This window comes from Acipenser ruthenus, chromosome 41, assembly GCF_902713425.1.
Source record: "Acipenser ruthenus chromosome 41, fAciRut3.2 maternal haplotype, whole genome shotgun sequence".
NCBI classification, from domain to species: domain Eukaryota; kingdom Metazoa; phylum Chordata; class Actinopteri; order Acipenseriformes; family Acipenseridae; genus Acipenser; species Acipenser ruthenus.
The window spans coordinates 5409630-5436598 of record NC_081229.1 but is presented as its reverse complement, the minus strand read 5'-3'; the positions used below and the strand labels follow the sequence as shown (position 1 = coordinate 5436598).

Sequence of the window (26969 nt, the reverse complement as noted above, 5' to 3'; positions counted from 1 at the left end):
TATATAAATATATGTTTGCAGCAGTGTGGAGTAGTGGTTAGGGCTCTGGACTCTTGACCAGAGGGTTGTGGGTTCAATCCCCAGTGGGGACACTGCTGCTGTACCCTTGAGCAAGGTACTTTACCTAGATTGCTCCAGTAAAAACCCAACTGTATAAATGGGCAATTGTATGTAAAAATAATGTGATATCTTGTAACAATTGTAAGTCGACCTGGATAAGGGTGTCTGCTAAAAAATAAATTATATATATATATATATATATATGAGAATTATTCTGGAATATATTATTTTAAAATGTATAATTATTGCTATACTGTAGATTTTACATACATAGAGCAATACATATTTGTAATTCTCTCATAAATACACATTCTGTATAGAAAGACACTAAAATGCTCAAATGTTGCACAGAATGAATGTGTAGAAACACAAAAAGGCTTTAGTTTGAAAGCAGGGGAACTGCACTACTTTGCATAGCCCTGCTGCTAACCCTGCTAAGCAAATGGAAAATGCAAATCTCCTAGCTCCCCCATCAAACAAATCAAATGCTTTCATAACACAAAACACAGGATCATTGCTGTGTTTTAAAAACACTTAGAAAAAGGTTACCACAGTGTTTGATTAAAGCATCTATCCTGAGTGATTTACCTGAAACTGACTCTAATATAATAGATGCTTAATAACTATGTTATAGAGTGTTAATAAAACACTGTAGATTGTTTACAACCATGCAATAGCCATAGACATAATTACATTTTTATAAAGGGGACAGTTTTTAGCCACCTATTTTACTTTGGGATGTTTAAACGTAATTCCGTCTATGGCTATTGCATGGTTATAAACCATCTACAATGCTTTATTAACAATCTATAACATAGTTAAGTATCTAGTATATATGTACAAAACATTAATAAGCAGCACTTTAATATAAAGTGTTACCCAAAAATCAAACAAAACACTCACGTTTCACAGCACAGGTTCTCCTTTTGGTCATTTAACATTCACAAAGGAACAGATCACATCACTACATCCCCTTTTTTATAATGTCACCCATGACCCCTTGGTCAACGAGCACATCTGCTCTTCCAATCCACGGATGCCATGCAGTTTCCCGTCCAGGTCATTGGTTTCGTGTACCGTAGCTCTGCCTCCTGTCTAGATTGCCAACTTCCACCTAACCCTGGGAATACACTGTCATGCCATTTAGTCCAGGGTATTCTGTTCCCTTTACACAGCGCTCTGGCAGGTCAAGAGGGAGATCGAACATCAAGAATCATTCGATCTCTGTCACAAACAAACAGGTACTTACTTTTTTTTCTACATTTCACGTATGAGTGTTGGGAACTACAAATTAAATGTGGAATGGTGCTTTTGGCTGATTTACTTTTGCTGTGCCAAAACCTACCCTGAAAACCCATAAACTATCTGTGCTGTATAGATAGTCCCATCATATCATCACTGGCAGTTCTGGCACTTCGCTGTAACTTGGCGCAAGGAACTACCATTCCTCTTGATAACGTGGTAGTGAAAATGCATCATATATATATATATATATATATATATATATATATATATATATATATATATATATATATATATATATATATATATATATAACTGATGACAAGAAAACCTCATTCTAATCCCTGTGTGCCTTTGATTTCCTGCTGTACTATCCTTGCCATCATGACTTGAAATATTGAATTGTTTTAAAAAAGCCCTTTTATTTAATTGTGTTCATTTTATTTTATTTAAGTTTTTTGTCCTGCTTCAAACTTTAGTTCAGAAGATATTACTATGAGAATACTGAGATGAGCTGGTCTGAAGCTCAGAGCTACTGTAGAGAGAAGCACACAGACCTGGCCACTGTGCGCAGCCAGGAAAGAGCAGAGCAGCTCTTAAATCTTGCAAAATATTCTACACAAGAGAATGCCTGGATCAGGCTGTATCATGACTAAGAGAACTGGCAGTGGTCTAACAGTGATGGTGTCACCTACTACAACTGAACAGCAGGCCTCTTCTGTGCGGCTGTCAATCCAGCAGGCCAGTGGGAGGACGAGTCTGCAGTGACAAGAGGGCTTCCAGTGGTACAAAGGTGAAGATCTGGCTGCTCCTATATTATATAAAGGTGAAGATCTAGCTGCTCCTATATTATATAAAGGTGATCTAGCTGCTCCTATATTATATAAAGGTGGAGATCTAGCTGCTCCTATATTATATAAAGGTGGAGATCTAGCTGCTTCTATATTATATAAAGATGGAGATCTAGCTGCTCCTATATTATATAAAGGTGAAGATCTATCTTCTCCTATTTTATACATATTCGTTATTTTTATTATCCTCTTAAGGGCAGTTTGTATAAGTTTGCAAACAGCTGTTGCCATTGCCTCAAGCTATTGGCTTCCTCGTCAGTACACAGCTGTATTCTGTGATTCTCTAGATCAGGTTCGACTGTGGGTGTCATTTAACAAAGATTAACCCTTTCATGCCAGTTTGGTTGCAAATCTGAGTCTCTCACAGTGTGAAAGCCTCGGAGCCCATGTGAGGTATTGTAATGACTCTCCCACAGTGTGAAAGCCTCTGAACCCATTTGAGGTATTGTAGTGACTCTCCCACAGTGTGAAAGCGTCGGAGCCCATGTGAGGTATTGTAGTGACTCTCCCACAGTGTGAAAGCCTCTGAACACATGTGAGGTATTGTAGTGACTCTCCCACAGTGTGAAAGCCTCTGAACCCATGTGAGGTATTGTAGTGACTCTCCCAGTGTGAAAGCCTCGGAGCCCATGTGAGGTATTGTAGTGACTCTCCCACAGTGTGAAAGCCTCTGAACCCATGTGAGGTATTGTAGTGACTCTCCCAGTGTGAAAGCCTCTGAACCCATGTGAGGTATTGTAGTGACTCTCCCAGTGTGAAAGCTTCGGATCCCATGTGAGGTATTGTAGTGACTCTCCCACAGTGCGAAAGCCTCGGAGCCCATGTGAGGTATTGTAGTGACTCTCCCACAGTGTGAAAGCCTCTGAACCCATGTGAGGTATTGTAGTGACTCTCCCACAGTGTGAAAGCCTCGGAGCCCATGTGAGATATTGTAGTGACTCTCCCACAGTGTGAAAGCCTCTGAACCCATTTGAGGTATTGTAGTGACTCTCCCACAGTGTGAAAGCCTCTGAACCCATGTGAGGTATTGTAGTGACTCTCCCACAGTGTGAAAGTCTCGGAGCCCATGTGAGGTATTGTAGTGACTCTCCCACAGTGTGAAAGCCTCGGAGCCCATGTGAGGTATTATAGTGACTCTCCCACAGTGTGAAAGCCTCGGAGCCCATATGAGGTATTGTAGTGACTCTCCCACAGTGTGAAAACCTCGGAGCCCATGTGAGGTATTGTAGTGACTCTCCCAGTGTGAAAGCCTCGGAGCCCATGTGAGGTATTGTAGTGACTCTCCCAGTGTGAAAGCCTCGGAGCCCATGTGAGGTATTGTAGTGACTCTCCCACAGTGTGAAAGCCTCTGAACCCATGTGAGGTATTGTAGTGACTCTCCCACAGTGCGAAAGCCTCTGAACCCATGTGAGGTATTGTAATGACTCTCCCACAGTGCGAAAGCCTCGGAGCCCATGTGAGGTATTGTAGTGTTGGTGATCATGGCATTGACCTCTGACCTAACATGGCTGCCATATTGAGGTCATGTTACTTTTGAAGTTACGCTGCATAGAGACAGTACACGTGACAGCTGTTGTCTTAATGTTTGGTACACAGCTGTATTCTTTCTTTGATTCCCTTACTTAAGTTGCCATTAAAAATGAACCCCTTTGCTGGTGTATTGTTTTACCCTCTCGCTTATATAAAAAATACTGACCCCATGCTTTGAAACAGGGTCTTATTAGTTGGTACAGAGTTGTATTCTATGATTCTCCCAATAAAGTTTCATTACAGGTGGTGTCTTGTACAGACAGACCACTTGCCTTCAAGCAGTGTCTTTGCGATATGATATTTCTCACATTTCCATATTACTTGATCGCAAAAACTATTATTAGTAGTAGCAGTAGTAGCAGCAGCAGCAGCAGTTCAACCTCTCTGGCTAAGACACACTGAGTTCTTATAGAGCCACACGAAAAATATATCACTAACAGTGACAGAGCTGTGTGATCCAGTGGTTAAAGAAAAGGGCTTGATTGTGCTACAGAGCAGCATCCTGAGCTTTTCAATGTACCGATTACACCCTGAGATGTATCTGCCAGAATTCGTTCCTTCGACACGAAATAAAGAACTGACGGACATGAAAGTACAGCTTTCTTTGACTGAGAACAGGCAAAGAGAATAGGAAACCGTTTTACAAACTTGTTTTATTTACAAAACAACATGTACGTATATATACTGCCGTAAAACTGTATTAGAAAGAAAGAAAGAAAGAAAGAAAGAAAGAAAGAAAGAAAAAAAAAGAAAAGATTCATGGAAACGCCTTCATTGAAGACAGGTCAGCTGAAACAAGTTTTTTGTGGCATGCTGAGCACTGCTCTCTGTACAGTATGGATCAGCAGCATTCGTTTTAATGGTAGTGACTACAACCAGAATGGCCGAGTGGTTAAGGCGTTGGACTTAAGATCCAATGGACGTATGTCCGCGTGGGTTCGAGCCCCACTTCTGGTAGATACACGTTTTATTGATAAAAATCGTATAGAGCATCAAGGATGTATGGAAGATATACTATAGTGAGCACATTCAACACGCGATTGCTTCTGTAGTTTGGATTGGTGAATATGAAATCAAACCACTGTAACTTCTCATTAGGCTTATTAACATTCATAACGTGTCAAAGGAATCTGTCCTAGTGCAGTTAAAATAAACATCTGACACAGTTTAAACAGAGGCAGGTGTGTTCATTGTAGCACACTTTGCCTTCCACATGATTACCACGACCAGCTCCCGGTTCTTTGGAACTGGTTTAATGTTAAACCTCAGAAACCGAACCATGTGTAGTCGTGGCCGAGTGGTTAAGGCGATGGACTCGAAATCCATTGGGGTCTCCCCGCGCAGGTTCAAATCCTGCCGACTACGTTGTGTTTTCGTGCTCTGGTGACTGGAATTATGACCGCACATTTATTTATACAATTAAGCCTATACAATATGTTGATTGTATAGTCACTAAACAGAGATTGAGTGTATTAATACATTAAAGTGACTCCCAAATTAATTCTGCTCACTCATCAATGACATAGTTGGGTAATAAAGTCATATTAACCCTTCCATGCATGCGATATTGAAAACAGTTATACACATACTAGTTTTGAAGAAATTTACAGTACGGCAAGTAATATAGACCTTTAAGCTTAACAGACCTATAAGAAATAACAATGAGGACGTACAAAACGTGTACGTAGTCGGCAGGATTTGAACCTGCGCGGGGAGACCCCAATGGATTTCAAGTCCATCGCCTTAACCACTCGGCCACGACTACTTTGTGCTCAGCAAAAGCGTGGCAATAGCAGATATCAAGATCTATAAACACATCACAGCCAAATAACAAATAGAAATAATGTTCGTTTTTAATAAAACATTGACTCGAAATCACAATCCCTGGTTTAGGAGGCCAGTGCCTTATCCTTTAGGTGACTAGGACACTTTCATATAGATAGCAGACAGCGTGACAATACAAGACCAGAGGAATGAAAGCAGTTATTTCCCTTTCATTTCATTGCCATATTATGTTGTGCATTTCAGAATATGCGGGAATCCTGAAAACAGCATTTTAATATGTGAACAAAGCTATCGGTCACTTTAAGGCTATGTGGTCCAGTGGTTAAAGAAATGGTCTTGTAACCAGGAGGTCCCTGGTTTAAATCCCACCTCAGTCACTGGCTCATTGTGTGACTCTGAGCAAGTCACTTAACCTCATTGTGCTCCGTCTTTCGGGTGAGACGTAATTGTAAGTGACTCTGCAGCTGATACATAGTTCACACACCCTAGTCTCTCTGTAAGTCGCCTTGGGTAAAGGTGTCTGCTAAATAAACAAATAATTAGCGCAATGTAATTTGTTAAGAAACGAATTTGGAAGAATATTGAACAAACCTTTCAGTGGTCAATTGTTGAGACAGGAAGAATTGTGTTTTTTTTTATATTTTCTTCTTTAATTTGAAATAAATAACACAAGTTATGGTTTCTCTTTTGTTAGAATGGATAAAGTAACAATTGTTAGTCACCCTGGATAAGGGCATCTGCTAATAAATAATAATAATAATAACAAAGTGAGGAAATAGTTTTGTTCATTACATTGCAGTTTTCTTATGAAATCCAGAAAGCATGGTCCCTGAGTAGGCTTGAACCACCAACCTTTCGGGCAATAGCCGAACGCGTTCCCTGATTGTGCTACAGAGCAGCTTCCTGAGCTGATTAATGTACCGATTACAGGAGTTTCCCGTGAGATGTTTCTGCCAGAATTCGTTCCTTCGACGAAATAAAGAACTGACGGACATGAAAGTACAGTTTTCTTTGACTCAGAACAGGCAAAGAGAATAGGAAATCGTTTTGCAAACTTGTGTTATTTACAAAACAACATGTACGTATATATACTGCCCTAAAACTGTATTAGAAAGAAAGAAAGAAAGAAAGAAAGAAAGAAAGAAAGAAAGCAAGCAAGCAAGCAAGCAAGCAAGCAAGCAAGCAAGCAAGCAAGCACGCATGGAAACGCCTTCATTGAATACAGGGAACCTGAAACAAGTTATTTTCGTTAGTGACCAGAACCAGGATGGCCGAGTGGTTAAGGCGTTGGACTTAAGATCCAATGGACGTATGTCCGCGTGGGTTCGAGCCCCACTTCTGGTAGATACACTTTTTATTGATAAAAATCGTATAGAGCATCAAGGATGTTTGGAAGATGTCCTCCTAATATACTGTAGTGAGCACATTCAACACGCTATTGCTTCTGTAGTTTGGATTGGTGAATATGAAATCAAACCACTGTAACTTCTAATTAGGCTTATTAACATTCATAACGTGTCAAAGGAATCTGTCCTAGTGCAGTTAAAATAAACATCTGACACAGTTTAAACAGAGGCAGGTGTGTTCATTGTAGCACACTTTGCCTTCCACATGATTACCACGACCAGCTCCCGGTTCTTTGGAACTGGTTTAATGTTAAACCTCAGAAACATAAGCATGTGTAGTCGTGGCCGAGTGGTTAAGGCGATGGACTCGAAATCCATTGGGGTCTCCCCGCGCAGGTTCAAATCCTGCCGACTACGTTGTGTTTTCGTGCTCTGGTGACTGGAATTATGACCGCACATTTATTTATACAATTAAGTCTATACAATATGTTGATTGTATAGTCACTAAACAGAGATTGAGTGTATTAATACATTAAAGTGACTCCCAAATTAATTCTGCTCACTCATCAATGACATAGTTGGGTAATAAAGTCATATTAACCCTTCCATGCATGCGATATTGAAAACAGTTATACACATACTAGTTTTGAAGAAATTTACAGTACGGCAAGTAATATAGACCTTTAAGCTTAACAGACCTATAAGAAATAACAATGAGGACGTACAAAACGTGTACGTAGTCGGCAGGATTTGAACCTGCGCGGGGAGACCCCAATGGATTTCAAGTCCATCGCCTTAACCACTCGGCCACGACTACTTTGTGCCTTGCAAAAGCGTGGCTATAGCAGATATCAAGATCTATAAACACATCACAGCCAAATAACAAATAGAAATAATGTTCGTTTTTAATAAAACATTGACTCGAAATCACAATCCCTGGTTTAGGAGGCCAGTGCCTTATCCTTTAGGTGACTAGGACACTTTCATATAGATAGCAGACAGCGTGACAATACAAGACCAGAGGAATGAAAGCAGTTATTTCCCTTTCATTTCATTGCCATATTATGTTGTGCATTTCAGAATATGCGGGAATCCTGAAAACAGCATTTTAATATGTGAACAAAGCTATCGGTCACTTTAAGGCTATGTGGTCCAGTGGTTAAAGAAATGGTCTTGTAACCAGGAGGTCCCTGGTTTAAATCCCACCTCAGTCACTGGCTCATTGTGTGACTCTGAGCAAGTCACTTAACCTCATTGTGCTCCGTCTTTCGGGTGAGACGTAATTGTAAGTGACTCTGCAGCTGATACATAGTTCACACACCCTAGTCTCTCTGTAAGTCGCCTTGGGTAAAGGTGTCTGCTAAATAAACAAATAATTAGCGCAATGTAATTTGTTAAGAAACGAATTTGGAAGAATATTGAACAAACCTTTCAGTGGTCAATTGTTGAGACAGGAAGAATTGTGTTTTTTTTTATATTTTCTTCTTTAATTTGAAATAAATAACACAAGTTATGGTTTCTCTTTTGTTAGAATGGATAAAGTAACAATTGTTAGTCACCCTGGATAAGGGCATCTGCTAATAAATAATAATAATAATAACAAAGTGAGGAAATAGTTTTGTTCATTACATTGCAGTTTTCTTATGAAATCCAGAAAGCATGGTCCCTGAGTAGGCTTGAACCACCAACCTTTCGGGCAATAGCCGAACGCGTTCCCTGATTGTGCTACAGAGCAGCTTCCTGAGCTGATTAATGTACCGATTACAGGAGTTTCCCGTGAGATGTTTCTGCCAGAATTCGTTCCTTCGACGAAATAAAGAACTGACGGACATGAAAGTACAGTTTTCTTTGACTCAGAACAGGCAAAGAGAATAGGAAATCGTTTTGCAAACTTGTGTTATTTACAAAACAACATGTACGTATATATACTGCCCTAAAACTGTATTAGAAAGAAAGAAAGAAAGAAAGAAAGAAAGAAAGAAAGAAAGAAAGAAAGAAAGAAAGAAAGCAATCAAGCAAGCAAGCAAGCAAGCACGCATGGAAACGCCTTCATTGAATACACGGAACCTGAAACAAGTTATTTTCGTTAGTGACCAGAACCAGGATGGCCGAGTGGTTAAGGCGTTGGACTTAAGATCCAATGGACGTATGTCCGCGTGGGTTCGAGCCCCACTTCTGGTAGATACACTTTTTATTGATAAAAATCGTATAGAGCATCAAGGATGTTTGGAAGATATCCTCCTAATATACTGTAGTGAGCACATTCAACACGCTATTGCTTCTGTAGTTTGGATTGGTGAATATGAAATCAAACCACTGTAACTTCTAATTAGGCTTATTAACATTCATAACGTGTCAAAGGAATCTGTCCTAGTGCAGTTAAAATAAACATCTGACACAGTTTAAACAGAGGCAGGTGTGTTCATTGTAGCACACTTTGCCTTCCACATGATTACCACGACCAGCTCCCGGTTCTTTGGAACTGGTTTAATGTTAAACCTCAGAAACCGAACCATGTGTAGTCGTGGCCGAGTGGTTAAGGCGATGGACTCGAAATCCATTGGGGTCTCCCCGCGCAGGTTCAAATCCTGCCGACTACGTTGTGTTTTCGTGCTCTGGTGACTGGAATTATGACCGCACATTTATTTATACAATTAAGCCTATACAATATGTTGATTGTATAGTCACTAAACAGAGATTGAGTGTATTAATACATTAAAGTGACTCCCAAATTAATTCTGCTCACTCATCAATGACATAGTTGGGTAATAAAGTCATATTAACCCTTCCATGCATGCGATATTGAAAACAGTTATACACATACTAGTTTTGAAGAAATTTACAGTACGGCAAGTAATATAGACCTTTAAGCTTAACAGACCTATAAGAAATAACAATGAGGACGTACAAAACGTGTACGTAGTCGGCAGGATTTGAACCTGCGCGGGGAGACCCCAATGGATTTTAAGTCCATCGCCTTAACCACTCGGCCACGACTACTTTGTGCCTTGCAAAAGCGTGGCTATAGCAGATATCAAGATCTATAAACACATCACAGCCAAATAACAAATAGAAATAATGTTCGTTTTTAATAAAACATTGACTCGAAATCACAATCCCTGGTTTAGGAGGCCAGTGCCTTATCCTTTAGGTGACTAGGACACTTTCATATAGATAGCAGACAGCGTGACAATACAAGACCAGAGGAATGAAAGCAGTTATTTCCCTTTCATTTCATTGCCATATTATGTTGTGCATTTCAGAATATGCGGGAATCCTGAAAACAGCATTTTAATATGTGAACATAGCTATCGGTCACTTTAAGGCTATGTGGTCCAGTGGTTAAAGAAATGGTCTTGTAACCAGGAGGTCCCTGGTTTAAATCCCACCTCAGTCACTGGCTCATTGTGTGACTCTGAGCAAGTCACTTAACCTCATTGTGCTCCGTCTTTCGGGTGAGACGTAATTGTAAGTGACTCTGCAGCTGATACATAGTTCACACACCCTAGTCTCTCTGTAAGTCGCCTTGGGTAAAGGTGTCTGCTAAATAAACAAATAATTAGCGCAATGTCATTTGTTAAGAAACGAATTTGGAAGAATATTGAACAAACCTTTCAGTGGTCAATTGTTGAGACAGGAAGAATTGTGTTTTTTTTAATATTTTCTTCTTTAATTTGAAATAAATAACACAAGTTATGGTTTCTCTTTTGTTAGAATGGATAAAGTAACAATTGTTAGTCACCCTGGATAAGGGCATCTGCTAATAAATAATAATAATAATAACAAAGTGAGGAAATAGTTTTGTTCATTACATTGCAGTTTTCTTATGAAATCCAGAAAGCATGGTCCCTGAGTAGGCTTGAACCACCAGCCTTTCGGGCAATAGCCGAACGCGTTCCCTGATTGTGCTACAGAGCAGCTTCCTGAGCTGATTAATGTACCGATTACAGGAGTTCCCCGTGAGATGTTTCTGCCAGAATTCGTTCCTTCGACGAAATAAAGAACTGACGGACATGAAAGTACAGTTTTCTTTGACTCAGAACAGGCAAAGAGAATAGGAAATCGTTTTGCAAACTTGTGTTATTTACAAAACAACATGTACGTATATATACTGCCCTAAAACTGTATTAGAAAGAAAGAAAGAAAGAAAGAAAGAAAGAAAGAAAGAAAGAAAGAAAGAAAGCAAGCAAGCAATCAAGCAAGCAAGCAAGCAAGCACGCATGGAAACGCCTTCATTGAATACAGGGAACCTGAAACAAGTTATTTTCGTTAGTGACCAGAACCAGGATGGCCGAGTGGTTAAGGCGTTGGACTTAAGATCCAATGGACGTATGTCCGCGTGGGTTCGAGCCCCACTTCTGGTAGATACACTTTTTATTGATAAAAATCGTATAGAGCATCAAGGATGTTTGGAAGATATCCTCCTAATATACTGTAGTGAGCACATTCAACACGCTATTGCTTCTGTAGTTTGGATTGGTGAATATGAAATCAAACCACTGTAACTTCTAATTAGGCTTATTAACATTCATAACGTGTCAAAGGAATCTGTCCTAGTGCAGTTAAAATAAACATCTGACACAGTTTAAACAGAGGCAGGTGTGTTCATTGTAGCACACTTTGCCTTCCACGATTACCACGACCAGCTCCCGGTTCTTTGGAACTGGTTTAATGTTAAACCTCAGAGACATAAGCATGTGTAGTCGTGGCCGAGTGGTTAAGGCGATGGACTCGAAATCCATTGGGGTCTCCCCGCGCAGGTTCAAATCCTGCCGACTACGTTGTGTTTTCGTGCTCTGGTGACTGGAATTATGACCGCACATTTATTTATACAATTAAGCCTATACAATATGTTGATTGTATAGTCATCAAACAGAGATTGAGTGTATTAATACATTAAAGTGACTCCCAAATTAATTCTGCTCACTCATCAATGACATAGTTGGGTAATAAAGTCATATTAACCCTTCCATGCATGCGATATTGAAAACAGTTATACACATACTAGTTTTGAAGAAATTTACAGTACGGCAAGTAATATAGACCTTTAAGCTTAACAGACCTATAAGAAATAACAATGAGGACGTACAAAACGTGTACGTAGTCGGCAGGATTTGAACCTGCGCGGGGAGACCCCAATGGATTTCAAGTCCATCGCCTTAACCACTCGGCCACGACTACTTTGTGCTCAGCAAAAGCGTGGCAATAGCAGATATCAAGATCTATAAACACATCACAGCCAAATAACAAATAGAAATAATGTTCGTTTTTAATAAAACATTGACTCGAAATCACAATCCCTGGTTTAGGAGGCCAGTGCCTTATCCTTTAGGTGACTAGGACACTTTCATATAGATAGCAGACAGCGTGACAATACAAGACCAGAGGAATGAAAGCAGTTATTTCCCTTTCATTTCATTGCCATATTATGTTGTGCATTTCAGAATATGCGGGAATCCTGAAAACAGCATTTTAATATGTGAACAAAGCTATCGGTCACTTTAAGGCTATGTGGTCCAGTGGTTAAAGAAATGGTCTTGTAACCAGGGGAGGTCCCTGGTTTAAATCCCACCTCAGTCACTGGCTCATTGTGTGACTCTGAGCAAGTCACTTAACCTCATTGTGCTCCGTCTTTCGGGTGAGACGTAATTGTAAGTGACTCTGCAGCTGATACATAGTTCACACACCCTAGTCTCTCTGTAAGTCGCCTTGGGTAAAGGTGTCTGCTAAATAAACAAATAATTAGCGCAATGTAATTTGTTAAGAAACGAATTTGGAAGAATATTGAACAAACCTTTCAGTGGTCAATTGTTGAGACAGGAAGAATTGTGTTTTTTTAATATTTTCTTCTTTAATTTGAAATAAATAACACAAGTTTTGGTTTCTCTTTTGTTAGAATGGATAAAGTAACAATTGTTAGTCACCCTGGATAAGGGCATCTGCTAATAAATAATAATAATAATAACAAAGTGAGGAAATAGTTTTGTTCATTACATTGCAGTTTTCTTATGAAATCCAGAAAGCATGGTCCCTGAGTAGGCTTGAACCACCAACCTTTCGGGCAATAGCCGAACGCGTTCCCTGATTGTGCTACAGAGCAGCTTCCTGAGCTGATTAATGTACCGATTACAGGAGTTCCCCGTGAGATGTTTCTGCCAGAATTCGTTCCTTCGACGAAATAAAGAACTGACGGACATGAAATTACCGTTTTCTTTGACTCAGAACAGGCAAAGAGAATAGGAAATCGTTTTGCAAACTTGTGTTATTTACAAAACAACATGTACGTATATATACTGCCCTAAAACTGTATTAGAAAGAAAGAAAGAAAGAAAGAAAGAAAGAAAGAAAGAAAGAAAGAAAGAAAGAAAGAAAGAAAAAAAGCAAGCAAGCAAGCAAGCAAGCAAGCACGCATGGAAACGCCTTCATTGAAGACAGTTAACCTGAAACAAGTTATCTTCGTTAGTGACCAGAACCAGGATGGCCGAGTGGTTAAGGCGTTGGACTTAAGATCCAATGGACGTATGTCCGCGTGGGTTCGAGCCCCACTTCTGGTAGATACACTTTTTATTGATAAAAATCGTATAGAGCATCAAGGATGTTTGGAAGATGTCCTCCTAATATACTGTAGTGAGCACATTCAACACGCTATTGCTTCTGTAGTTTGGATTGGTGAATATGAAATCAAACCACTGTAACTTCTAATTAGGCTTATTAACATTCATAACGTGTCAAAGGAATCTGTCCTAGTGCAGTTAAAATAAACATCTGACACAGTTTAAACAGAGGCAGGTGTGTTCATTGTAGCACACTTTGCCTTCCACATGATTACCACGACCAGCTCCCGGTTCTTTGGAACTGGTTTAATGTTAAACCTCAGAAACATAAGCATGTGTAGTCGTGGCCGAGTGGTTAAGGCGATGGACTCGAAATCCATTGGGGTCTCCCCGCGCAGGTTCAAATCCTGCCGACTACGTTGTGTTTTCGTGCTCTGGTGACTGGAATTATGACCGCACATTTATTTATACAATTAAGCCTATACAATATGTTGATTGTATAGTCATCAAACAGAGATTGAGTGTATTAATACATTAAAGTGACTCCCAAATTAATTCTGCTCACTCATCAATGACATAGTTGGGTAATAAAGTCATATTAACCCTTCCATGCATGCGATATTGAACACAGTTATACACATACTAGTTTTGAAGAAATTTACAGTACGGCAAGTAATATAGACCTTTAAGCTTAACAGACCTATAAGAAATAACAATAAGGACATACAAAACATGTACGTAGTCGGCAGGATTTGAACCTGCGCGGGGAGACCCCAATGGATTTCAAGTCCATCGCCTTAACCACTCGGCCACGACTACTTTATGCTCGGCAAAAGCGTGGCAATAGCAGATATCAAGATCTATAAACACATCACAGCCAAATAACAAATAGAAATAATGTTCGTTTTTAATAAAACATTGACTCGAAATCACAATCCCTGGTTTAGGAGGCCAGTGCCTTATCCTTTAGGTGACTAGGACACTTTCATATAGATAGCAGACAGCGTGACAATACAAGACCAGAGGAATGAAAGCAGTTATTTCCCTTTCATTTCATTGCCATATTATGTTGTGCATTTCAGAATATGCGGGAATCCTGAAAACAGCATTTTAATATGTGAACAAAGCTATCGGTCACTTTAAGGCTATGTGGTCCAGTGGTTAAAGAAATGGTCTTGTAACCAGGAGGTCCCTGGTTTAAATCCCACCTCAGTCACTGGCTCATTGTGTGACTCTGAGCAAGTCACTTAACCTCATTGTGCTCCGTCTTTCGGGTGAGACGTAATTGTAAGTGACTCTGCAGCTGATACATAGTTCACACACCCTAGTCTCTCTGTAAGTCGCCTTGGGTAAAGGTGTCTGCTAAATAAACAAATAATTAGCGCAATGTAATTTGTTAAGAAACGAATTTGGAAGAATATTGAACAAACCTTTCAGTGGTCAATTGTTGAGACAGGAAGAATTGTGTTTTTTTAATATTTTTTTCTTTAATTTGAAATAAATAACACAAGTTTTGGTTTCTCTTTTGTTAGAATGGATAAAGTAACAATTGTAAGTCACCCTGGATAAGGGCATCTGCTAATAAATAATAATAATAATAATAAAGTGAGGAAATAGTTTTGTTCATTACATTGCAGGTTTCTTATGAAATCCAGAAAGCATGGTCCCTGAGTAGGCTTGAACCACCAACCTTTCGGGCAAAAGCCGAACGCGTTCCCTGATTGTGCTACAGAGCAGCTTCCTGAGCTGATTAATGTACCGATTACAGGAGTTCCCCGTGAGATGTTTCTGCCAGAATTCGTTCCTTCGACAAAATAAAGAACTGACGGACATGAAATTACCGTTTTCTTTGACTCAGAACAGGCAAAGAGAATAGGAAATCGTTTTGCAAACTTGTGTTATTTACAAAACAACATGTACGTATATATACTGCCCTAAAACTGTATTAGAAAGAAAGAAAGAAAGAAAGAAAGAAAGAAGGAAAGAAAGAAAGAAAGAAAAAAAGCAAGCAAGCAAGCAAGCAAGCAAGCACGCATGGAAACGCCTTCATTGAAGACAGGGAACCTGAAACAAGTTATTTTCGTTAGTGACCAGAACCAGGATGGCCGAGTGGTTAAGTCGTTGGACTTAAGATCCAATGGACGTATGTCCGCGTGGGTTCGAGCCCCACTTCTGGTAGATACACTTTTTATTGATAAAAATCGTATAGAGCATCAAGGATGTTTGGAAGATGTCCTCCTAATATACTGTAGTGAGCACATTCAACACGCTATTGCTTCTGTAGTTTGGATTGGTGAATATGAAATCAAACCACTGTAACTTCTAATTAGGCTTATTAACATTCATAACGTGTCAAAGGAATCTGTCCTAGTGCAGTTAAAATAAACATCTGACACAGTTTAAACAGAGGCAGGTGTGTTCATTGTAGCCCACTTTGCCTTCCACATGATTACCGCGACCAGCTCCCGGTTCTTTGGAACTGGTTTAATGTTAAACCTCAGAAACCGAACCATGTGTAGTCGTGGCCGAGTGGTTAAGGCGATGGACTCGAAATCCATTGGGGTCTCCCCGCGCAGGTTCAAATCCTGCCGACTACGTTGTGTTTTCGTGCTCTGGTGACTGGAATTATGACCGCACATTTATTTATACAATTAAGCCTATACAATATGTTGATTGTATAGCCATCAAACAGAGATTGAGTGTATTAATACATTAAAGTGACTCCCAAATTAATTCTGCTCACTCATCAATGACATAGTTGGGTAATAAAGTCATATTAACCCTTCCATGCATGCGATATTGAAAACAGTTATACACATACTAGTTTTGAAGAAATTTACAGTACGGCAAGTAATATAGACCTTTAAGCTTAACAGACCTATAAGAAATAACAATAAGGACATACAAAACGTGTACGTAGTCGGCAGGATTTGAACCTGCGCGGGGAGACCCCAATGGATTTCAAGTCCATCGCCCTAACCACTCGGCCACGACTACTTTGTGCTCAGCAAAAGAGTGGCAATAGCAGATATCAAGATCTATAAACACATCACAGCCAAATAACAAATAGAAATAATGTTCGTTTTTAATAAAACATTGACTCGAAATCACAATCCCTGGTTTAGGAGGCCAGTGCCTTATCCTTTAGGTGACTAGGACACTTTCATATAGATAGCAGACAGCGTGACAATACAAGACCAGAGGAATGAAAGCAGTTATTTCCCTTTCATTTCATTGCCATATTATGTTGTGCATTTCAGAATATGCGGGAATCCTGAAAACAGCATTTTAATATGTGAACAAAGCTATCGGTCACTTTAAGGCTATGTGGTCCAGTGGTTAAAGAAATGGTCTTGTAACCAGGAGGTCCCTGGTTTAAATCCCACCTCAGTCACTGGCTCATTGTGTGACTCTGAGCAAGTCACTTAACCTCATTGTGCTCCGTCTTTCGGGTGAGACGTAATTGTAAGTGACTCTGCAGCTGATACATAGTTCACACACCCTAGTCTCTCTGTAAGTCGCCTTGGGTAAAGGTGTCTGCTAAATAAACAAATAATTAGCGCAATGTAATTTGTTAAGAAACGAATTTGGAAGAATATTGAACAAACCTTTCAGTGGTCAATTGTTGAGACAGGAAGAATTGTGTTTTTTTAAATTTTTTTTCTTTAATTTGAAATAAATAACACAAGTTTTGGTTTCTCTTTTGTTAGAATGGATAAAGTAACAATTGTAAGTCACCCTGGATAAGGGCATCTGCTAATAAATAATAATAAAGTGAGGAAATAGTTTTGTTCATTACATTGCAGTTTTCTTATGAAATCCAGAAAGCATGGTCCCTGAGTAGGCTTGAACCACCAACCTTTCGGGCAATAGCCGAACGCGTTCCCTGATTGTGCTACAGAGCAGCTTCCTGAGCTGATTAATGTACCGATTACAGGAGTTCCCCGTGAGATGTTTCTGCCAGAATTCGTTCCTTCGACAAAATAAAGAACTGACGGACATGAAATTACCGTTTTCTTTGACTCAGAACAGGCAAAGAGAATAGGAAATCGTTTTGCAAACTTGTGTTATTTACAAAACAACATGTACGTATATATACTGCCCTAAAACTGTATTAGAAAGAAAGAAAGAAAGAAAGAAAGAAAGAAAGAAAGAAGGAAAGAAAGAAAGAAAGAAAAAAAGCAAGCAAGCAAGCAAGCAAGCACGCATGGAAACGCCTTCATTGAAGACAGGGAACCTGAAACAAGTTATTTTCGTTAGTGACCAGAACCAGGATGGCCGAGTGGTTAAGGCGTTGGACTTAAGATCCAATGGGCGTATGGCCGCGTGGGTTCGAGCCCCACTTCTGGTAGATACATTTTTTATTGATAAAAATCGTATAGAGCATCAAGGATGTTTGGAAGATGTCCTCCTAATATACTGTAGTGAGCACATTCAACACGCTATTGCTTCTGTAGTTTGGATTGGTGAATATGAAATCAAACCACTGTAACTTCTAATTAGGCTTATTAACATTCATAACGTGTCAAAGGAATCTGTCCTAGTGCAGTTAAAATAAACATCTGACACAGTTTAAACAGAGGCAGGTGTGTTCATTGTAGCCCACTTTGCCTTCCACATGATTACAACGACCAGCTCCCGGTTCTTTGGAACTGGTTTAATGTTAAACCTCAGCAACCGAACCATGTGTTGTCGTGGCCGAGTGGTTAAGGCGATGGACTCGAAATCCATTGGGGTCTCCCCGCGCAGGTTCAAATCCTGCCGACTACGTTGTGTTTTCGTGCTCTGGTGACTGGAATTATGACCGCACATTTATTTATACAATTAAGCCTATACAATATGTTGATTGTATAGTCATCAAACAGAGATTTAGTGTATTAATACATTAAAGTGACTCCCAAATTAATTCTGCTCACTCATCAATGACATAGTTGGGTAATAAAGTCATATTAACCCTTCCATGCATGCGATATTGAAAACAGTTATACACATACTAGTTTTGAAGAAATTTACAGTACGGCAAGTAATATAGACCTTTAAGCTTAACAGACCTATAAGAACCTCAACGGGCACAAGCCTGGAGTTAAATGGCCAAGAGCTTGTGAGAAAACTGCATGGGACACAGTAAACACAGATCTCTGCGTTGCATTGGAAAGATTAAGTGGAACAGTTGAAAAGAAGCTGGATTAATTTGGGGACATCATCTACGCATATGGAAGTGAGAGGTTTGGAGTTGAAAAAAGGAAGGAAAAAGTACAAACTATTCCTGGAAAGTCTAGACGGCAGCAGGAGATTGAACGCTTAGTTAGAGAAAGGAGACAGCTGAGGAACCAATGGAGAAGAGCAGAACAAAGTCAGAAGGAGGGACTCAATCTCTTACAAAGGGTCATAAAAGATAAGCTTGCAACATTGCGCAGAGCTGAGCGCCTACGGAAACGCTACAAAAAGAAGGAGCGTGCGAGAGCTAACTTTTATAAAGACCCATTCAAATTTGTAAAGAAGTTATTCACCAGTGAGAAGAATGGCACACTAAAAGCATCTAAGGTTGAGCTGGAGAGATATTTGGAGGAAACACATACAGATTCAAAAAGGCAGGAGCCTATGTCAATTCCGTCAGACATCCCACCTATCAATCCACCAGAATACCAAATGGAGGACTGTGCACCTAAGTGGAAAGAAATAGAGCAAGCTGTGAAAAAAGCAAGGGCTTCATCATCTCCAGGGCCTAATGGAGTTCCGTACAGAGTGTACAAGAGTGCTTCAGGAGTTCTACGAATTCTGTGGAAATTGATGAAAGTGGCATGGGAAAAACAGGTTGTACCAAGAGCATGGCGCCGAGCAGGTGGAGTCTTTATACCTAAAGAAAAAGAGTCTACAAGCATCAGTCAGTTTCGTCCCATTTCCCTATTAAACGTAGAAGGCAAGATTTTCTTCAGCATTATTGCTCAGAGATTGTCAGCTTACCTATTAAAGAACTGCTTCATTGACACTTCAATACAAAAAGCGGGCATTCCAGGTTTCCCAGGTTGCTTAGAACACATCAATGTGATCTGGCAACAAATTCAATCAGCTAAAAAGGAGAGGAAGGAGCTCCATGTGACATTCCTGGATTTGGCTAATGCATATGGTTCAGTGCCACATGAACTACTTTGGGCAGCATTTGATTTTTTCAGTGTACCGATGACAATAACAAATTTAGTGAAAGCCTATTTTGGAGATTTGCAATTCAGTTTTTCAACTTCAGAATTCAGCACTACATGGCAATGCCTAGAGGTTGGAATAATGGCAGGATGCACCATTTCTCCACTGGCTTTTACCATGGCAATGGAAGTAATCATTAGGGCATCAAAATGGGTAGTAGGAGGAGAGCGCTTGGCTTCTGGAATGCGACTACCACCAATTGGAGCATACATGGATGACATGACAACCATGACTACAACAGTAGCCTGCACTAATCGATTATTGGGCAAATTAACCAATAACATTGAATGGGCACGAATGCAATTCAAGCCCACTAAATCAAGGAGCATCTCTATAATTAAAGGCAAAGTAGTAGATAAAACATTCTTCATTAATGGTGAGGCAATACCAACAGTGTCTGAGAAGCCAGTGAAGAGTCTTGGTTGATGGTACAACGGGGATCTAAAGGACACAGTTCGTGTGGGAGAAGTTAGACAACAAGCAGTGGAAGGGTTGAAGAGCATAGACAGCTGCGCTCTACCAGGTAAACTAAAACTCTGGTGCTTTCAGTTTGGTCTACTGCCGAGGTTGCTGTGGCCACTGACTGTGTACGAGGTTTCTTTGACAACAGTAGAGAAGCTGGAAGCTTTAATCAGTTCATACATCAGGAAATGGTTGGGAGTTCCACGCTGCCTCAGCAGAGTGGGACTTTATGGTAAAGGAATACTGCAGCTACCAGTCTCTGCTCTAACTGAGGAGTTTAAGTGCGCCAAGGTCAGACTGGAAATGACATTAGTAGAGTCACGTGATAAATGCGTAAGGGAGGCAGCACCTGTGTTGAAAACTGGAAGAAAGTGGGCGGCAAAGAAAGCTGTGGAAGATGCAAAGGCTGCCCTTCGAATTCGTGATATCATGGGGCAAGTTCAGCATGGAAGAGGGGGTCTTGGTTTCAGTTCAACTCCTCCTACATGGCACAAGGCGGCCCCAGCTCAAAGAAGGAAGCTGGTAGTCAACGAGGTGCAAAAGCAGGAGGAGAGGATGAGGTGTTTAAAGGCCATTTCCCAGGCCAAACAGGGAGAATGGATGAGATGGGAGAGTTTGGAACAACGTAAGATTGGCTGGCAAGACCTATGGTCAATGGAACAGAGCAGGATCAGTTTCCTCATCAGGTCAACATATGATGTTCTCCCATCACCACAGAACCTAAACCTCTGGGTAGGAGAGGATCCCTCATGTCCTTTGTGTTCATCACCTGCAACATTAAGGCACATTTTGACAGGATGTAAGGTGGCTCTTAGCCAAGGACGGTTTACTTGGCGCCATGACCAGGTGCTGCGATGTTTGGCCTTAGCATTGGAAGACAAGTGTAACATGACCAATAAGTTGCCACCTGTTCCATCAAAACATTACACACAAAAGACAACATTCCTCCGCCCAGGAGAGCAACCACCAAGAAAAGGTGTTAAAACCAATCCTCGCCCAGGACAACTGGAAGCTGCTAGAGACTGGAAAATGCTGGCAGATGTTGGTCAACGGCTTATTTTTCCACCTGAGATTGCCACCACTAACCTTCGACCAGATATTGTCTTGTGGTCTGGATCAGCACGCCTTGTTCACCTGGTAGAGTTAACAGTGCCATGGGAGGGCGCTGTAGATGAGGCGTATGAGAGGAAGAAACTGCGGTATGCTCAACTAGCCACTGAAGCGGAACAGCGAGGATGGAGAGTTCGGGTTTACCCAGTGGAAGTGGGTTGTCGAGGATTTGTGGCACACTCTACAACCCGGTTTCTCAGAGACGTCGGATTCAGTGGCCAAGAGTTGCGTCGCACAGTGAAGAACTTATCTGAAGCAGCAGAGAGGAGCAGCAACTGGCTGTGGTTGAGACGGAAAAATTCTGGCTGGGGACAGGTAAGTAAGCTGGGCTGAGTTGAGTGGGGGACGGAGGGGGGTGATGCTGGGACGCCAGAATCACCGTCGAGCCCTCTTGAGGTGTCGTGGGCTAGTCGACGAAACACTGAGGATGGAAGGTGCCCACTTGAAAACCCCAGAGATGTACCCTACTTAGCTCAATCCAGACGGTTGTCATGCTGATGCGCTGGGGAGGCCGCACTTTGGTTGATCCCCGGAGCCAGCATCGCAGCCGTTGTGTGTGCTGATGCGCCAGGGAGGCAAAATAAGCTGATCCCTGGAGCCAGCATTACACTTCAGCCATTAACACCAGACAGAAGGATATCTACATCATCATATGGAAGGAAACGTAAATGGATGGAGACGCATATGGATCACATTAGTTATCTGTAAAGCTACGTCTTAGTTGGTGCTTATCTTGGCGAGAGCCGAGTTCAAATCAGCATGAAGTTTTAACATCTACTCTCGTGTAATGGAAATCATAAGAAATAACAATAAGGACATACAAAAAGTGTACTTAGTCGGCAGGATTTGAACCTGCGCGGGGAGACCCCAATGGATTTCAAGTCCATCGCCTTAACCACTCGGCCACGACTACTTTGTGCCTTGCAAAAGCGTGGCAATAGCAGATATCAAGATCTATAAACACATCACAGCCAAATAACAAATAGAAATAATGTTCGTTTTTAATAAAACATTGACTCGAAATCACAATCCCTGGTTTAGGAGGCCAGTGCCTTATCCTTTAGGTGACTAGGACACTTTCATATAGATAGCAGACAGCGTGACAATACAAGACCAGAGGAATGAAAGCAGTTATTTCCCTTTCATTTCATTGCCATATTATGTTGTGCATTTCAGAATATGCGGGAATCCTGAAAACAGCATTTTAATATGTGAACAAAGCTATCGGTCACTTTAAGGCTATGTGGTCCAGTGGTTAAAGAAATGGGCTTGTAACCAGGAGGTCTCAGGTTTAAACAGAGGCACGTGTGTTCATTGTAGCCCTCCTTGAAAGAAAGAATGAAAGCAAGCAAGCAGCACGCATGGAAACGCCTTCATTGAAGACAGGGAACCTGAAACAAGTTATTTTTGTTAGAGGCTAGAACCAGGATGGCCGAGTGGTTAAGGCGTTGGACTTAAGATCCAATGGACGTATGTCCGCGTGGGTTCGAGCCCCACTTCTGGTAGATACACTTTTTATTGATAAAAATCGTATAGAGCATCAAGGATGTTTGGAAGATGTCCTCCTAATATACTGTAGTGAGCACATTCAACACGCTATTGCTTCTGTAGTTTGGATTGGTGAATATGAAATCAAACCACTGTAACTTCTAATTAGGCTTATTAACATTCATAACGTGTCAAAGGAATCTGTCCTAGTGCTGTTAAAATAAACATCTGACACAGTTTAAACAGAGGCAGGTGTGTTCATTGTAGCCCACTTTGCCTTCCACATGATTACCACGACCAGCTCCCGGTTCTTTGGAACTGGTTTAATGTTAAACCTCAGGAAATCGAGCCATGTGTAGTCGTGGCCGAGTGGTTAAGGCGATGGACTCGAAATCCATTGGGGTCTCCCCGCGCAGGTTCAAATCCTGCCGAATACGTTGTGTTCTTGTGCTCTGGTGACTGGAATTATGACCGCACATTTATTTATACAATTAAGCCTATACAATATGTTGATTGTATAGCCATCAAACAGAGATTGAGTGTATTAATACATTAAAGTGACTCCCAAATTAAATCTGCTCACTCATCAATGACATAGTTGGGTAATAAAGTCATATTAACCCTTCCATGCATGCGATATTGAAAACAGTTATACACATACTAGTTTTGAAGAAATTTACAGTACGGCAAGCAATATAGACCTTTAAGCTTAACAGAACTATAAGAAATAACAATGAAGACATAAAAAACGTGTACGTAGTCGGCAGGATTTGAACCTGCGCGGGGAGACCCCAATGGATTTCAAGTCCATCGCCTTAACCACTCGGCCACGACTACTTTGTGCTCAGCAAACGCGTGGCAATAGCAGATATCAAGATCTATAAACACATCACAGCCAAATAACAAATAGAAATAATGTTCGTTTTTAATAAAACATTGACTCGAAATCACAATCCCTGGTTTAGGAGGCCAGTGCCTTATCCTTTAGGTGACTAGGGCACTTTCATATAGATAGCAGACAGCGTGACAATACAAGACCAGAGGGATGAAAGCAGTTATTTCCCTTTCATTTCATTGCCATAATATGTTGTGCATTTCAGAATATGCGGGAATCCTGAAAACAGCATTTTAATATGTGAACAAAGCTATCGGTCACTTTAAGGCTATGTGGTCCAGTGGTTAACGAAATGGGCTTGTAACCAGGAGGTCTCTGGTTTAAATCCCACCTCAGTCACTGGCTCATTGTGTGACTCTGAGCAAGTCACTTAACCTCCTTGTGCTCCGTCCTTCGGGTGAGACGTAATTGTAAGTTTTACAAACGTGTGTTATTTACAAACAAACAACATGTATGGATATATACTGCCCTAAAACATTATTTGAAAGAAAGAATGAACGAAGGAATGAACGAAGGAAAGACAGAATGAAAGCAAGCAAGCAGCACGCATGGAAACGCCTTCACTGAAGACATGGAACCTGAAACAAGTTATTTTTCATAGCGATTAGAACCAGGATGGCCGAGTGGTTAAGGCGTTGGACTTAAGATCCAATGGACGTATGTCCGCGTGGGTTCGAGCCCCACTTCTGGTAGATGCCCTTTTTATTGATAAAAATCGTATAGAGCATCAAGGATGTTTGGAAGATATACTATAGTGAGCACATTCAACACGCTATTGCTTCTGTAGTTTGGATTGGTGAATATGAAATCAAACCACTGTAACTTCTAATTAGGCTTATTAAAATTCATAACGTGTCAAAGGAATCTGTCCTAGTGCAGTTAAAATAAACATCTGACCTAGATTAAACAGAGGCAGGTGTGTTCATTGTAGCCCACCTTGAAAGACAGAATGAAAGCAAGCAAGCAGCACTCATGGAAACGCCTTCATTGAAGACAGGGAACCTGAAACAAGTTATTTTTCTTAGCGACTGGAACCAGGATGGCCGAGTGGTTAAGGCGTTGGACTTAAGATCCAATGGACGTATGTCCGCGTGGGTTCGAGCCCCACTTCTGGTAGATACACGTTTTATTGATAAAAATCGTTTAGAGCATCAAGGATGTTTGGAAGATATACTATAGTGAGCACATTCAACACGCTATTGCTTCTGTAGTTTGGATTGGTGAATATGAAATCAAACCACTGTAACTTCTAATTAGGCTTATTAACATTAATAACGTGTCAAAGGAATCTGTCCTAGTGCAGTTAAAATAAACATCTGACACAGTTTAAACAGAGGCAGGTGTGTTCATTGTAGCCCACTTTTCCTTCCACGATTACCACGACCAGCTCCCGTTTCTTTGGAACTGGTTTAATATTAAACCTCAGTATATCGAGCCATGTGTAGTCGTGGCCGAGTGGTTAAGGCGATGGACTCGAAATCCATTGGGGTCTCCCCGCGCAGGTTCAAATCCTACCGACTACGTTGTGTTTTCGTGCTCTGGTGACTGGAATTATGACCGCACATTTATTTATACAATTAAGCCTATACAATATGTTCATTTTATAGCCATCAAACAGAGATTGAGTGTATTAATATATTAAAGTGACTCCCAAATTAATTCTGCTCACTCATCAATGACATAGTTGGGTAGTAAAGTCATATTAACCCTTCCATGCATGCGATATTGAAAACAGTTATACACATACTAGTTTTGAAGAAATTTACAGTACGGCAAGTAATATAGACCTTTAAGCTTAACAGACCTATAAGAAATAACAATGAAGACATACAAAACGTGTACGTAGTGGGCAGGATTTGAACCTGCGCGGGGAGACCCCAATGGATTTCAAGTCCATCGCCTTAACCACTCGGCCACGACTACTTTGTGCTCAGCAAAAGCGTGGCAATAGCAGATATCAAGATCTATAAACACATCACAGCCAAATAACACACACAAATAATTTTCGTTTTTAATAAACCATTGACTCGAAATCACAATCCCTGGTTTAGGAGGCCAGTGCCTTATCCTTTAGGTGACTAGGGCACTTTCATATAGATAGCAGTCAGCCTGACAATACAAGACCAGAGGGATGAAAGCAGTTATTTCCCTGTCATTTCATTGCCATAATATGTTGTGCATTTCAGAATATGCGGGAATCCTGAAAACAGCATTTTAATATGTGAACAAAGCTATCGGTCACTTTAAGGCTATGTGGTCCAGTGGTTAAAGAAATGGGCTTGTAACCAGGAGGTCTCTGGTTTAAATCACACCTCAGTCACTGGCTCATTGTGTGACTCTGAGCAAGTCACTTAAACTCCTTGTGCTCCGTCTTTCGGGTGAGACGTAATTGTAAGTGTCTCTGCAGCTGATACATAGTTCACACACCCTAGTCTCTCTGTAAGTCGCCTTGGGTAAAGGTGTCTGCTAAATAAACAAATAATTAGCCCAATGTAATTTGTTAAGAAACGAATTTGGAACAATATTGAACAAACCTTTCAGTGGTCAATTGTTGAGACAGGAAAAATTGTGTTTTTTTAATATTTTTTCTTTAATTTGAAATAAATAACACAAGTTTTGGTTTCTCTTTTGTTAGAATGGATAAAGTAACAATTGTAAGTCACCCTGGATAAGGGCATCTGCTAATAAATAATAATAATAAAGTGAGGAAATAGTTTTGTTCATTCCATTGCAGTTTTCTTATGAAATCCAGAAAGCATGGTCCCTGGGTGGGCTTGAACCACCAACCTTTCGGGCAATAGCCGAAAGCATTCCCTGATTGTGCTACAGAGCAGCTTCCTGAGCTGATTAATGTACCGATTACAGGAGTTCCCCGTGAGATGTTTCTGCCAGAATTCGTTCCTTCGACGAAATAAAGAACTGACGGACATGAATGTACAGTTTTCTTTGACTCAGAACAGGCAAAGAGAATAGGAAATCGTTTTGCAAACTTGTGTTATTTACAAAACAACATGTACGTATATATATATACTGCCCTAAAACTGTATTAGAAAGAAAGAAAGAAAGAAAGAAAGAAAGAAAGAAAGAAAGAAAGAAAGAAAGAAGGAAAGAAAGAAAGAAAGAAAGAAAGAAAGAAAGAAAGAAAGAAAGAAAGAAAGAAAAAAAGAAAAAAAGAAAGCAAGCATGCAAGCAAGCAAGCATGGAAACGCCTTCATTGAAGACAGGGAACCTGAAACAAGTTATTTTCGTTAGTGACCAGAACCAGGATGGCCGAGTGGTTAAGGCGTTGGACTTAAGATCCAATGGACGTATGTCCGCGTGGGTTCGAGCCCCACTTCTGGTAGATACACTTTTTATTGATAAAAATCGTATAGAGCATCAAGGATGTTTGGAAGATGTCCTCCTAATATACTGTAGTGAGCACATTCAACACGCTATTGCTTCT

The 26969-nt window shown here is 40.6% G+C and overlaps 29 non-coding genes across 29 annotated transcripts; 20 read left to right on the top strand and 9 right to left on the bottom strand.

Annotated features, from left to right (window-relative positions):
* The first annotated feature begins 4557 nt into the window (after window positions 1-4557).
* trnal-uaa (transfer RNA leucine (anticodon UAA)) lies at window positions 4558-4640 on the top strand. The gene has a single exon. It is a non-coding gene; the product is annotated as a tRNA-Leu (tRNA).
* A 326-nt stretch (window positions 4641-4966) lies between these two features.
* On the top strand, window positions 4967-5048 carry trnas-cga (transfer RNA serine (anticodon CGA)). The gene has a single exon. It is a non-coding gene; the product is annotated as a tRNA-Ser (tRNA).
* A 318-nt stretch (window positions 5049-5366) lies between these two features.
* On the bottom strand, window positions 5367-5448 carry trnas-uga (transfer RNA serine (anticodon UGA)). Its single transcript has one exon. It is a non-coding gene; the product is annotated as a tRNA-Ser (tRNA).
* Window positions 5449-6729: 1281 nt separating this feature from the next.
* On the top strand, window positions 6730-6812 carry trnal-uaa (transfer RNA leucine (anticodon UAA)). The gene has a single exon. It is a non-coding gene; the product is annotated as a tRNA-Leu (tRNA).
* A 337-nt stretch (window positions 6813-7149) lies between these two features.
* trnas-cga (transfer RNA serine (anticodon CGA)) lies at window positions 7150-7231 on the top strand. Its single transcript has one exon. It is a non-coding gene; the product is annotated as a tRNA-Ser (tRNA).
* Window positions 7232-7549: 318 nt separating this feature from the next.
* Window positions 7550-7631, bottom strand: trnas-uga (transfer RNA serine (anticodon UGA)). Its single transcript has one exon. It is a non-coding gene; the product is annotated as a tRNA-Ser (tRNA).
* A 1281-nt stretch (window positions 7632-8912) lies between these two features.
* Window positions 8913-8995, top strand: trnal-uaa (transfer RNA leucine (anticodon UAA)). Its single transcript has one exon. It is a non-coding gene; the product is annotated as a tRNA-Leu (tRNA).
* A 337-nt stretch (window positions 8996-9332) lies between these two features.
* trnas-cga (transfer RNA serine (anticodon CGA)) lies at window positions 9333-9414 on the top strand. Its single transcript has one exon. It is a non-coding gene; the product is annotated as a tRNA-Ser (tRNA).
* Window positions 9415-9732: 318 nt separating this feature from the next.
* trnal-uaa (transfer RNA leucine (anticodon UAA)) lies at window positions 9733-9814 on the bottom strand. Its single transcript has one exon. It is a non-coding gene; the product is annotated as a tRNA-Leu (tRNA).
* Window positions 9815-11095: 1281 nt separating this feature from the next.
* trnal-uaa (transfer RNA leucine (anticodon UAA)) lies at window positions 11096-11178 on the top strand. Its single transcript has one exon. It is a non-coding gene; the product is annotated as a tRNA-Leu (tRNA).
* Window positions 11179-11513: 335 nt separating this feature from the next.
* Window positions 11514-11595, top strand: trnas-cga (transfer RNA serine (anticodon CGA)). The gene has a single exon. It is a non-coding gene; the product is annotated as a tRNA-Ser (tRNA).
* A 318-nt stretch (window positions 11596-11913) lies between these two features.
* trnas-uga (transfer RNA serine (anticodon UGA)) lies at window positions 11914-11995 on the bottom strand. The gene has a single exon. It is a non-coding gene; the product is annotated as a tRNA-Ser (tRNA).
* Window positions 11996-13285: 1290 nt separating this feature from the next.
* Window positions 13286-13368, top strand: trnal-uaa (transfer RNA leucine (anticodon UAA)). Its single transcript has one exon. It is a non-coding gene; the product is annotated as a tRNA-Leu (tRNA).
* Window positions 13369-13705: 337 nt separating this feature from the next.
* On the top strand, window positions 13706-13787 carry trnas-cga (transfer RNA serine (anticodon CGA)). The gene has a single exon. It is a non-coding gene; the product is annotated as a tRNA-Ser (tRNA).
* Window positions 13788-14105: 318 nt separating this feature from the next.
* trnas-uga (transfer RNA serine (anticodon UGA)) lies at window positions 14106-14187 on the bottom strand. Its single transcript has one exon. It is a non-coding gene; the product is annotated as a tRNA-Ser (tRNA).
* Window positions 14188-15463: 1276 nt separating this feature from the next.
* Window positions 15464-15546, top strand: trnal-uaa (transfer RNA leucine (anticodon UAA)). Its single transcript has one exon. It is a non-coding gene; the product is annotated as a tRNA-Leu (tRNA).
* A 337-nt stretch (window positions 15547-15883) lies between these two features.
* trnas-cga (transfer RNA serine (anticodon CGA)) lies at window positions 15884-15965 on the top strand. Its single transcript has one exon. It is a non-coding gene; the product is annotated as a tRNA-Ser (tRNA).
* A 318-nt stretch (window positions 15966-16283) lies between these two features.
* trnas-uga (transfer RNA serine (anticodon UGA)) lies at window positions 16284-16365 on the bottom strand. Its single transcript has one exon. It is a non-coding gene; the product is annotated as a tRNA-Ser (tRNA).
* A 1271-nt stretch (window positions 16366-17636) lies between these two features.
* trnal-uaa (transfer RNA leucine (anticodon UAA)) lies at window positions 17637-17719 on the top strand. Its single transcript has one exon. It is a non-coding gene; the product is annotated as a tRNA-Leu (tRNA).
* Window positions 17720-18056: 337 nt separating this feature from the next.
* On the top strand, window positions 18057-18138 carry trnas-cga (transfer RNA serine (anticodon CGA)). The gene has a single exon. It is a non-coding gene; the product is annotated as a tRNA-Ser (tRNA).
* Window positions 18139-21968: 3830 nt separating this feature from the next.
* trnas-uga (transfer RNA serine (anticodon UGA)) lies at window positions 21969-22054 on the bottom strand. The gene has a single exon. It is a non-coding gene; the product is annotated as a tRNA-Ser (tRNA).
* Window positions 22055-22563: 509 nt separating this feature from the next.
* Window positions 22564-22646, top strand: trnal-uaa (transfer RNA leucine (anticodon UAA)). Its single transcript has one exon. It is a non-coding gene; the product is annotated as a tRNA-Leu (tRNA).
* A 338-nt stretch (window positions 22647-22984) lies between these two features.
* On the top strand, window positions 22985-23066 carry trnas-cga (transfer RNA serine (anticodon CGA)). Its single transcript has one exon. It is a non-coding gene; the product is annotated as a tRNA-Ser (tRNA).
* Window positions 23067-23384: 318 nt separating this feature from the next.
* Window positions 23385-23466, bottom strand: trnas-uga (transfer RNA serine (anticodon UGA)). Its single transcript has one exon. It is a non-coding gene; the product is annotated as a tRNA-Ser (tRNA).
* A 667-nt stretch (window positions 23467-24133) lies between these two features.
* On the top strand, window positions 24134-24216 carry trnal-uaa (transfer RNA leucine (anticodon UAA)). Its single transcript has one exon. It is a non-coding gene; the product is annotated as a tRNA-Leu (tRNA).
* Window positions 24217-24557: 341 nt separating this feature from the next.
* trnal-uaa (transfer RNA leucine (anticodon UAA)) lies at window positions 24558-24640 on the top strand. Its single transcript has one exon. It is a non-coding gene; the product is annotated as a tRNA-Leu (tRNA).
* A 325-nt stretch (window positions 24641-24965) lies between these two features.
* Window positions 24966-25047, top strand: trnas-cga (transfer RNA serine (anticodon CGA)). Its single transcript has one exon. It is a non-coding gene; the product is annotated as a tRNA-Ser (tRNA).
* Window positions 25048-25365: 318 nt separating this feature from the next.
* Window positions 25366-25447, bottom strand: trnas-uga (transfer RNA serine (anticodon UGA)). Its single transcript has one exon. It is a non-coding gene; the product is annotated as a tRNA-Ser (tRNA).
* Window positions 25448-26784: 1337 nt separating this feature from the next.
* trnal-uaa (transfer RNA leucine (anticodon UAA)) lies at window positions 26785-26867 on the top strand. Its single transcript has one exon. It is a non-coding gene; the product is annotated as a tRNA-Leu (tRNA).
* Window positions 26868-26969: the final 102 nt, after the last annotated feature.